This window comes from Heterodontus francisci, chromosome 10, assembly GCF_036365525.1.
Source record: "Heterodontus francisci isolate sHetFra1 chromosome 10, sHetFra1.hap1, whole genome shotgun sequence".
NCBI lineage: Eukaryota > Metazoa > Chordata > Chondrichthyes > Heterodontiformes > Heterodontidae > Heterodontus > Heterodontus francisci.
Window position 1 is genome coordinate 37,828,428 of NC_090380.1, and position 12,598 is coordinate 37,841,025.

Here is a 12,598-nt window from a genome sequence, read left to right on the forward strand (position 1 = left end):
ACATTTCCACCTACCCCCGATAACCTTCCACCTCCTTGCTTATCAAGAATCTATCTACCTCTGCCTTAAAAATATTCAAAGACTCTGCTTCCACTGCCTTTTGAGGAAGAGAGTTCCAAAGACTCATGACCCTCTGAGAGAAAAAAATTTCTCCTCATCTCTGTCTTAAATGGGCGACCCCTTATTTTTAAACAATGACCCCTAGTTCTAGATTCTCCCACAAGGGGAAACATTCTTTCCACATCCACCCTGTCATGATCCCTCAGGATCTTATATGTTTCAATCAAGTCGCCTCTTAGTCTTCTAAGTTCCAGTGGATACAAGCCTAGCCTATTCAATCTTTCCTCAGAAGACAGCCCACCCATTCCAGGTATTAGTCTAGTAAACCTTCTCTGTACTGCCTCCAACGCATTTACATTCATCCTTAAATAATGAGACCAGTATTGTACACAGTACTCCAGATGTTGTCTCACCAATGCCCTGTATAGCTGAAGCATAATCTCCCTACTTTTGTATTCAATTGCCCTTGCGATAAATGATAACATTCTATTAACTTTCCTAATTACGTGCTGTACCTGCATACTAACCTTTTGCGATTCACGCAGTAGGACACCCAGATCCCTCCGCATCTCAGAGCTCTGCAATCTCACCATTTAAATAATATGCTTCTTTTGTATTCTTCCTGCCAAAGTGGACAAATTCACACTTTCCCACATTATACTCCATTTGCCCACTCACTTAACATATCTATATTCCTTTGTAGCCCCCTTATGTCCTCTTAACAAATTACTTTCCTACCTATCTTTGTGTCATCAGCAAATTTAGCAACCATACCTTCGGTCCCTTCATCTAAGTCATTTATATAAATTGTGAAAAGTTGAGGCCCCAGCACAGATCCCTGTGGCACACCACTCATTACAACTTGCCAACCAGAAAATGACCCATTTATGCCTACTCTCTGTTTCCTGTTAGCTAGCCAATCTTCTATCCATGCCAATATGTTACCCCCTACACCATGAGCTTTTATTGTCTGCAATAACCTTTGATGTGGCACCTTATCAAATGCCTTCTGCAACTCGAAGTACAATACATCCACCGGTTCCCCTTTATCCACAGCACATGTAACTCCCTCAAAGAGCTCCAATAAATTGATTAAACATGATTTCCCTTTCACAAAACTATGTTGACTTTGCCTGATTACCTGGAATTTTTCTAAATGCCTTGCTATAACGTCTTTAATAATAGCTTCCAACATTTTCCCAAAGACAGATGTTAAGCTAACTGGCCTGTAGTTTCCTGCTTTCTGTCTCCCTCCCTTTTTGAATAAAGGAGTTACATTCACTATTTTCCAATCTAACGGAACCTTCCCTGAATATAGGGAATTTTGGAAAATTAAAACTAACGCATCAATTATCTCACTAGTCACTTCTAACACACTAGGATGAAGTCCATCAGGACCTGGGGACTTGTCAGCCCACAGCTCCAACAATTTGTTCAGTACCACTTCCCTGGTGATTGTAATTTTCTTGAGTTCCTCGCTCTCTTCCATTTCCTGACTTACAGCTAATACTGGGGTATTACTTGTATCCTCAAAAGTGAAGACCGATGCAAAATATCTGTTCAATTCTTCTGCCATCTCCTTATTATCCATTATTAATTCCCCAGACTCACTTTCTATAGGACCAAAGCTCACTTTGTTAACCCTTTTCTTTTTAAAATATCTATAGAAACTCTTACTATCAGTCTTTATATTTCTTGCTCGCTTTCTCTCGTACTCTAATTTTACCTTCCTTATCAAACTTTTAGACATTCTTCATTGTTTTTCATATTCTGTCCAATCTTCTGACCTGCCTCTCATCTTTGCAAAATTATAGGCTTTTTCTTTAGGTTTGATACTATCTTTAATTGTTTTAGTTAACCACGGATGGCAGGTCCCATCCTTGGAATTTTTCTTTCTCGTTGAAATGTATCTATTCTGTGTATTCTGAAATATGCCTTAAATGTCTGCCACTGCATCTCTATTGAACTATCCCTTAACCTGATTTGCCAGTTCACTTTAGCTAGCTCTGTTTTCATGCCCTCATAATTGCTCTTATTTAAGTTTACAATACTAGTCTTGGACCCACTCTTCTCTCCCTCAAACTGAATGAAAAATCCAATCATATTATGATCGTGGATACCCAGGGGTCCCTTAACTATGAGGTAATTAATTAATCCTTTCTGGGGGCTGGGTTAAAGTAAGCTTGCAGCCATCGTAATAAAAAAAATTGTTATCCGATACAAGTCAGCAAAGTTTATTTTCTTTCCTTTTAGACACTTGTCCTTTCAACTAAGGCGGTTGAGGCAGGGAAGAGCACTCAGCAGAGGTACTGTAAAGGGATAGGTTTGCTTTAACAGGGAACATTTACTTGGAAATCAGCCAATCTAATCTTAAATCAAAAGGAGAAGGACAGCTGAGTAGAACTTTGAGCATTTAGGACAGGTGTTCATGTCTCTACTGCCCTATTTTCAACAATAAATGGGTTGTTGCAGGACCAAAACACAGTTGAAATGCTGACCTAAAGCTTACTTCCCTTTATGTTTGAGTTTTTGGATGGACGTCAAACTGGGAGGCTCCTGGTGCAACTAGTAGGAGCCTAGGATATGCATTAATCATGGTCAGTTGACATAGTTATGACTCCTTTACACACATATTTGTCTCTGTCCACCACACTGCTGCCAGTATAATAAAAGCAAAATACTGCAGATGCTGGAAATCTGAAATAAAAACAAGAAATGCTGGAAATACTCAACAGGTCTGGCAGCATCTGTGGAGAGAGAAGCAGAATTAACGTTTCAGTTCAGCGACCTTTCATCAGAACCGGCAAAGCTTCAAACCCTTTTTGCTGACCGTGACCTCCCAGGGATGTCCCCGCTGCAGACTGAGACTCCTTGAAGGAAATCAGCTGCACTACTGTCTCCAGGAGAACCACCAAATCAGCCATCCACATCTTCAAATCAGAAGCCTCAGGACCACCAAAGGAAAGTCGCATGACCACCGAATTCAGCCAGAAGCCAGTCGTGTCACCAACTTCCAGAGCCTGTATACCCCTTTTATTTCTCTGGACTCTAATTTGACCAACATAATCCTTCCCCACTCTCGAACCTATGTGTGTGTGAACTTCGAGTGTGTGTATGTGAGAAAGTCGGAGCATATTTTATTATTTTACTTAGATCGGTTTAAGTACAAAAAAGCTAACTTCTTCTTTTGGTAAACTCCAGAAAACCTGTTCGGTTGGTTATTTTTATGATCACAGCACGTAAACAGTTAAACACTCAGTGAATTGGCAAGTATATCCCCTTCAAAAAGAAATAAACCTGTCGCATTCAAACGAGGAGACGGAAAAGAGGGGAGCCCTTCAGTCCCACCTCACCTGATTATAACAGTGCCAAGGAAGAACAACAAATACGCAGCACAGTTTAAAATAAAAGTTGTTGCTTGTGCAGAGAAGGTGAATAATTATGCGGCAGCAAGAGAATTCAAAGTATCAGAGAAGAGTATCAGAGATTGTAGAAAGCTTTCCACACGGCTCATGAAGATGCCAAAGAATATAAATCCCAACAGGGGAAAGCCTGGCAAGTGGCTGCAGTTAGATGGTAAAATTGCAGATTGGTCAGTCAATATTGCCAGAATGGATACATAGGGCTGAATTTTACAGGCTCCTTGATGTCGTGGGTGGTGGTGGGGGGGCCCGTAAAATACTTGTGGGAGAGGCCTGCCACGACCCATGTTGCCGAGAAGGCCCCGCCGCGTTTTACTCGCAGCGGCGAGGCCTGGGTGCGGCCTCTCCCCCCCCCACCCCCCCCCAACCCCCCACCGCTTGGCAGCGGGGCCTTCGTTTAAATGTTCCAAGTAGTTAAATAAACATGCAGATGAACCTACCTAGAATCAGCAGCCGTCCCATGCCGATATTACGGGTGCCGCCCGCAACTCGTGCGCCTTTGGAACTCCTTTTGGAGTTCTGAGGCGGGACACTGGTGGGAAGGGGAGGTCCTGAAATTATCAGAGCGGGAGGTGGGGGGAGCAGGAATAACACATCTTATTGGCTGTGGGGATGGTGGGAAGGGGTTGAAGGGCAAATGTTAAGGGGTTGGGCGGGAAAGTTTGGGTTGGGAACAAAGTTCCTTTTGATCATACTGTCTCGAAAACAAACATTGGGGGTGGGGGGGGTGGAGGTTGGTGGAAAAGGACCTCCAGTATTTACGTAATATTTTAGACACAATGCTGCACTATCACTTTAAATATGAAAATTTTCCTAAGGGCTTGTAGCCCTTTAAAAATGGCGGTGGTGCCGGATGCTATTGGCGGGGATGCAGCGGCCACCCCCTCTACGCCATCGGGGGCGGGTGTTCCATCTCTTCCATTTAAATGAGCTCCCACGTATCCTATCGCGGGGGCTCAGGGACCGCGCATCCGTGCAGGATGCATGCCACTATCAGAGTGCACTGCCGTGAACTGCGGCGCACTCGTAAAATTCAGCCCATAGTTTCCTGCGCATCAATCTGACTCTATGCCCTGAAAGAAGCAGTAAAAGAAGGCATAGCAGATTTCAAGGCCAGCACTGGATGGTGTACCAGGTTCATACAGAGACACAATTTTGTACTTTGCCAAAAGACTAAGATTTCACTGCGTCTACCCGCTGAACTTGACACCAAGATCACTGAATTCCACTAATTTATACTCAGACATCGAGAGAAGAATAGCTAGTTTGGCTTGGATTGGCAAAAAGATGAAACTCCCATGAGCTTTGATACGCCAGCAAATCGAACGGTGAACAAAATTGGAGAAAAAACATTATTAGTTAAACGACTGGCCATGAGAAGACTAGATTCACTGTTGTAGTTTCTTGTTTGTTCGACAGGACACAGCTAAAGCCAATGGTGATATTTAAGAGGAAAACCATCCCCAAGAAAAAATTCTGGCGAGGCATTGTTATTGATGTTCATGAAAAAGGATGGATGGATGAAGGTGGCTGCAAAATATGGCTGAGGAAAGTGTGGAATTTGTGACCAGATGGATTACGTAAAGAAAGTTCATCTGGGACATATTTAAATTGCACCTAGTGGATGATGTCGCTGAGGTTCGATCACTGAACACCGTGATTGCCGTGATTCCCAGAGGCCTTACCAGCGTGGTCCTACCATTAGATGTCAGTATCAACAAGCCCTTCAAGGACAGCATCAGAAATAAATGGAGCAACTGGATGCTAGAGGGAGAGAAAGCATTCACCAAGAGAGGCAGCATGTGGGCTCCAGCACTAAAAGCTTTGTGTGAATGGATTGTGGATGCTTGGAATGAGCTCAAAACTGGCTCCTTCAAGAAAAATGGAATTTCCAATGCACTCAATGCGACAGAGGATGATTATTTGTGGAATGATGAAGACAATGGCATAATTGCTGTTGATGATGATCCATATGATGATGCCATTCAAGCAGATGATTGAGAAGAATTAATCGGAGCTGCAGGTGATTATGAGAGTGATTTTGATATGATTTAATACATGCTCAGTTCTAACTAGTTTTCTTTATCAAATTGTTTCATTTACTGTAATAAAAATTGTATAAAACTGTACATGACTTTTTTTTAAATAAATGAGTTTGCACTAATTATGTCTGTCTCCATGGTGGCTATTATTTTGTTAATAAAAGTTTGAAAATATGACTCGTGTAAAAGTCAACCTCCACCCCACACCCCCACCACCCCAAAATTTTAGTCTGAAAAATTGGTCTCAAAAATTCAACTTTTACCTGAGATATACAGTAGGTCTCCTTTCAAGCAGAATGTACTTCTGCAACAATACGCACTGTATGTGGGCATTGGAAATGTTTGTACAGCTGATGCATGAGCCTTTCAATGTAGCACACTTTCTCTTTACTGATCTGTAATGCTGGTAACAACCTCAATGAGTTTAATGCATGTTTTTAGTCAACAACAGCACCAACTTGCATTTATATAGCGCTTTTAATGTAGCAAAACATACCAAGGCACTTCACAACAAAACAAAATTTGGCTCTGAGCCGCATAAGGGATTATTAGAACAGTTGACCACAAGCTCAGTCAGAGGTAGGCTTTAAGGAGCATCTTAAATGAGAAAGAGGAGAAGAGAATTCCAAAGCTTACGGCCTTGGCAGCTGAAGGGTTGGCTGCCAATGGTGAAACGATTAAAATCTCGGATGAGTGAGAGACCAGAATGGGAGGAGTGCAAAGATCTCAAATGGTTTAGAGCTTTGAGCGGTTACAGAAGTAGGGAGGAGGAGGGGGGAAGCATGAAGGATTTTGAAAAAGAGGATAAGAATTTTAATGTTAAGATGTTTCTGGAACAGGAGCCAAAGTAAGTCAGCGAGCACAAGGGTGATGGGTGAACAGGACTTGGTGCGAATTAGGACATGAACAGCGGAGATTTGGATGAGCTCCAGTTTACATAAAGTGGAAAATGGGAGGCTGGCCAGGAGAGCATTGAAATAGTGAAGTTTAGAAGTAATAAAGGCATGGATGAGGGTTCTCAGCAGATGAGCTGAGGCATGGGTGGAGTTGGGCAATATTACAAAGGTGGGCTTGGTAACGAAGTGGATATGTATTCAAAAGCACAGCTTGGTGTCAAATATGATGCAGTTTGGTTCAGCCTCAGACAGTTACCAGGGAGAGGGATGGAGTTGGTGTCTGGAGAATGGAGTTTGTCACAGGGACTAAAGACAATTGCTGTGAAATTTGGCTCTTTAGCACCCAGTTTTTCGGCGCTATGAGTGATATATTTCCTCCACAATGGTGGCTGTGGTGTATGTGCATTTTTCTGGATTAAGCCACGTCAGACACCATTTTGATGAAGTTATTTGCACACAAGCAGTGAGCGCCTGCCAGAAGTACAAAGAGCAGGCAGAGCATGATGTCAATCAGCATCTAATGCTGATTTTATGCCAGCACTGCCATTTTGGAGCTCAACGCTCCAGATAATGCCCCTTTTATCCTTGGACTGATGGACATGTTTTCAGTAGCACAAAGGATCCCCTACTAGTGCTATTTGAGGGATCATTAACTACTTTCAGATTAGCTGCTGATTGATTTCTACTGGCTTTGTTGCAATTGTAGAGTATTTGGTGGTTTGGTAGATTCTAGAATTTGTTAAAATTGCAAAAGACTACAAGGAGTGGTATGGCATATGTTGAAAGACTTTGTCCTGACTTCAACGATTCTGCTCCAAGCAGACTCCCAGACATGGATGCAATAGTATGCATCAGCCATCAGATGTTGCATCATGGCTAATGAGGTTGGCGATGACTTCCATGCTGAAAAGGATGGGCTCCAACTCTGTACAAAGACCTGTGCCATGTTGGTGCCGGACTCCTCCACACTCCTTGACATTGACTGCAGGCTTTGCCAATGTGTGCATATCCATCAGCCTTTCCCTGATGATGGCTCATCAATGGGCTCATCTGAGTCCTCTGCAGCAGAACTCATGTGCAACCTTGCCTTCTGGAGAACTGGCACCTGCGCCATCCTTGTCTCCTGCTTTGGCTGAAGGCCACTCCTGCCTGGTGTCTCGCCACGTGCACATCCTACCTCTAAGCTATCCTTTGAAGTACATATAGCGTCAGTATCTGAGCTGGTAGCCGTGAGTGTGAGAGTGATTGGCGGTGTTTCTTCTTCATCACTGTCTTCCTGGTCTTCCATCTCTTTATCTCCTACCACTGCTTGACCAGGTTGCCATTCTTGGGTATCTGAAAGGAGAAAGGCACAAGGGTAAGGTTGTGATGATGACAGGGGTGGGGGGGTGGGGTGGAGGGTGCGGTGGTGGGGAGGAGAAAGCTGGAGGTGCACGCTTACATCTTCTGCAACCTGTAAGTCAGAAGGGATTTCGGGTATTGGGGGAAGTGGGATGTGAGAGAGAGGATCAGGTATGAGGATACCATCATCTTCAATGATTACAGCTCTGCCGCTGACCTCGGCCTCAGTCAAGGCTGCTCCAATATGGAAACCATGGTCTCCTCTATGGGGTTAAGGATATACAGCCATGCCTGTCCCCTGCTGGTTAGGTGCTGCTGCCTCTGATTATGCAAGTCCCACCTTGTCCTGCAAGAGAGTGGGAAGTGCATCAGTGAGTGTGGTGCAGTGTGTTTGGGCAATGTGGCTGTCAATGTTGTATAGCTGGCAGTGTGTGCAACCTGTGAGATGTGGGTGTGAGGCTGGCAGTAGTCTAAGTGTGTGAGGGTGAGGTGAAGCTATCAATGTTGGCATGAGTCATGACTGATAGTGATTTTTGGTAGGTGAGTAATGGGGGTGTGGTGCATTGAGCAGTGGGTGAGGCAGTTAGTAGGATGTGGCATTTGAAGATACATTCACTAGCCTTGAGGTCATTGAACTTTTTGTAGCACTGTATCCAGGTCCTTGGGGTAGATTCCTGGCATAGATCTCCACGGCTATCTAGTCCCACTGCCTTTGCAAAGTTTGTCTGGAGGCCTCCTGGCCCACTGTGGATAGATGACATCCCTCTTGTTCTCCACTTCCTGTACCAAGGACTCCAGTGCAGCACTGGAAAATCTTGGATCCCACTGTCTGGCGTGTTGTGCCATTATTGAGTTTTCCTCATGTTAAAATTACTTTTAGGACAATGTTTAAGAGGTGCAGTCTGGCTTGAAGTTGTGCAGGCTAACTTCAACTCATGATAGCCTCTCATGATTTTGTGTCCCCTACTCGGCTGTGCAGTCATTCAACAGTGTGCTTCACGCTGGCTTCACATTGCAATCATTTAAATAAGCACACAGCACAAAGTTTTCATGCTGCCTGCTCCAGAAGCAATGGGCACTGGGTAATCCCGCATCACAATCCCCATGTCCATTTTCAGGCCCTGTCCAAATTCGTAGCCGATGGGTTTGGTTTTCTTAATATTTAGTTGCAGGATATTTCTATTCATCCAGCAGTGTATATCAGACAAATCTTGTAGGATACAGAAGTTACTTCCCCCTGCTGCAATTTCTCAGCCTGTGGTAAATGTTTGGGAAATGTACATTACTCTGCATTTTCCACATTACTGCATTACTATGAGTGCTGATGACTACAATTGCCAGGCTTATGGTTGCTAAATTGCATTAGAGGTATCAGGCAAGCCCCCCACCTGCCAAGACTGAGGCACACATTATTTTGCCACATGAACATTAAAACTTAAAATTGCAAGCCCCTGACTGGAAAGACATTTGCATTGTAACAGACAGTGTTGCAACAAAGGACGAAGGACCATGCCCTGACACATTCAACCAACAATGGACTTTTGATTACCAGACGTTGAAGGTGGGGGAGCTTGCATTCTAGGTTGACTGCTAAAATAGCAGAATCCACAAATACAGATGTGGTCACATGACTAACTGGCTGTTGCAGAGTTTTGAACTGAGAGTTTTAAATTAGAGAAAACAGTGTTTGAATTCAGAAGGCACTTTTCTCCTGGACTGAGAACATCTCTCTCCTGTCTGCTCTCATCTCACTCTCACCAACTTCTGAAACCATTGAAGACACATGAACCCCAAGAGAGAAAAGTCTCCTACAGTAAACAAGGTTTAAGAAGAATACTGGGCCCCAATGAAAAGTAAGAGCTATCTACAATCAAGGACTCTACGGTGAGCTGGAAACATAGAAACAGTAACAAGAAACCCCCTTTTAGAGACAGCCTCAAAACTTGCCATTTTATTTTTCTTCTGCTCTTTTCTGTCCTTATTTGCATGTGTGTATCATGTGTGCAGGCTAGTGTGGGTGCATCCTATATCCGTAGGCGTGAACCGTATTAGAGTTTAAGTTTAAGGTTTAATAAATTTCACTTTTCTCCCTTAAACTGAAGAAAGCCTGTTTGTGCTCATTTCTTTGCCTTATAATTAAAAAGCTGTGAACAAGGATTCACAAAGGGGGAGCTCAAAACCCAGTGTGTTTAAAATTAAACCCTGTTACAATAAGACCAGATGAAGACAGTAACAGATGCCTAGACACCTTTCTCACCTGATCGTAACAGAGGTAATGCAGGTACTAATTGTGTATGTACAGGTGTAATAGTTCTGTACAGCAGTACTAAAATGAGTGCTAACATTTGCTCACACTCCTTAGATTGCTCATACACTGCAGCACCAGATTTGGAAGAGTTGCACTGGACTGCATTCCTGGAAATAAATGTCATCACTTGTTTTATTAATACATTCTCCATTAGGCAATAGGAGGAAGCATAACCTTGATGTTGTTGATACTGTTTTTATGGTCCACTTTGGGTATGTTACTTAAGCAAATTGGGTTAATAGTATTATTTTGAGGAATTAAACATGCAATTTACGGAGTGTGGGAAAGGATTAGTACTCACTTTATTAACATTATTGTGCAGATTTTTTTGAATTTATAATAATAGCAAGATTAAGAACGATAGTACTGATATGGACACTAGATGATATAAGTATTGACACTTATGAGTTCGAATTGTAGCGTTCTGCTGCATAGAATGCAATATCAATGTAATCAACAGCACTGAGGAACACTGTGTTATTAGATGCCAATATTACAAATTCCGCAAAAAATATGTGGAAACTTAAGGACTTTGACACAAGATTATAGGACATGCTAAGCCTTAAAATCTTGCAAAGATTGCAGGGACCCTATTCCCTGATGCACGCTCCCGGCAAGGAGCTTGGAACCGTGGCCCGCAGACTGTATTCTTTGGTCCATTTAAATTAATGAGTGGAACATCGGAGCTGTGATTTCCCAACCAGAGCTCCCATGAGTACTGCTTCCTGTTGAAAATGCTGTGGATTTCTGCTGATCTCTACTCAGAGTTATGCTGGTAGACTGACATAACCCCCACAGAATTTCAGGGTCCTGTCTGTATGGCTCAATAACATTCCAGGGGTACTAAATAACTCTTTGTTACAGCCACTACATGTGCTATGTGTGTAATAACTTAGTGTGTTAATGTTAACTGAGCATCAGTACATTTTTATCCACCCTCCCAAAAAATTCCAAAGACGGCACTAGTTTCAAGCACGTTATTGCCCAGGCCCAAAGACCTGTTGAGGGAATTTTTCTCATTAATTAAATTGCAAATGTGCAGGTTTGTTCCTGTCGGTATTTCAGCTCGCTTGATAATGATGCCCACTATAAAGGTGGTGGGTGGCAAATCAGTGGTGAGCGTTGACTGAAGTCCAGCATGGGGCAGAGCAAGAGACACTGTAAAGAGTAACTCAACCATTTCAATCCACAGCAGCTGGGTGTATCGGTTAGTCTTACTTTCCTGGACAATGTGGAGGAGGAGGAGGAGGATGAGCATCAGCAGAGGAGATTCAACATAATTCTCTTCCATAGGTGGAGGACCACCAGGATCTACCACTATCCCCAGCAGCATGTCTATTCCCAGTGATATGAACTACTTTAACCTCGCCAAGAAGGAAATGTTTCACCAAGATGAATAGTACCATTTCCTTAAATCAAGCCTGCAAATAAGCAGCAACATCAGCACTGTACAGAGTAAAAGTGATCACTGCACTTCTTTTGTCATAGGATTCTTCCAGGTAATATCAAGAGAACTGGCAAGGATCGGTCAGATCATAGTTTGCTCCTCGTTATCCAGATCACAGATGCCTTATTTTGACATGCTGATGACTACACTAATATTGACACCAGTCTGCATTAACAGCGAGAAGTGCTGACAGAGTTTTTGAAAAATAAACCCCAGGTTAAAGGACACATGAACATGTGGCCATTCAGGCACAGTGCAATGTCCCCTGATGTTCAGCAAAGAAAAAAATCATGTGATCAATATTCAAATTGCCTACAACAAGCATTGACTAGTTATTGCTAAATTAATTATTTCCATGGAGAGTCCATAGCTTAATAAAATTTTGGGTTCCCTATTTATCCCAGAGGGAAGACAACTTGAATATTTGGCTGCTTGGAAATATGGGTTAACTGCTCAAAACATGGGTCATGATAACACTAGACAATCCCTGTACCCCTGAACAAAGAGAATAGTATGGTGCCCGTTTGAGAGGCAGGTGTATTATCAATCAGATATTTGGCATGCTTAAACATTGGTTTGGATGTTTGGACATTACCTGGAATACTCTACAACGTGCACAAAGAAATATAATGTTAATGGTGTGTTGCATACATAGCCATCAAAAGCAATATACGTGTTTATAGAAAATAAACAGCTACAAGCCAGGGCACAGGAGAAGGATCCGGAGGAGTTACAGGATGAAGACAAAAAGCTAGCAGATGCTCAGTAATTTTTTATTGAGCATCTCTTTCCTTGAGTTCTTTCTCAGGATTGCTATTGATGTAGAAACTATTCATTTTTCAGCTAAACAATGAATGTAAAATTTAAGTGATGTGTTGTTTCTTTATTGAATATAACAGTGCTGGTGTTAATGTCACTGTGCCAAAACTATGTGGTACATGAAGCAATGCATCATACTGTTTCTACCCTACAACTCTCATGCAATGCACTACTGGAATGATTGGGCATATAAATTCCTGAGAGATCTGCTAAGATCTTCCCTGTGATTCAGTTTGCCACTTGTCTTGTAATTGTCATGAGAG

The 12,598-nt window shown here is 42.7% G+C and overlaps 1 protein-coding gene across 1 annotated transcript in view; it reads right to left on the minus strand.

Annotated features, from left to right (window-relative positions):
- egfl6 (EGF-like-domain, multiple 6) overlaps nucleotides 1-12,598 on the minus strand; it is a 100,814-nt gene that overhangs the window by 42,149 nt on the left and 46,067 nt on the right. The gene's annotated exons all lie outside the window — the stretch shown is intronic.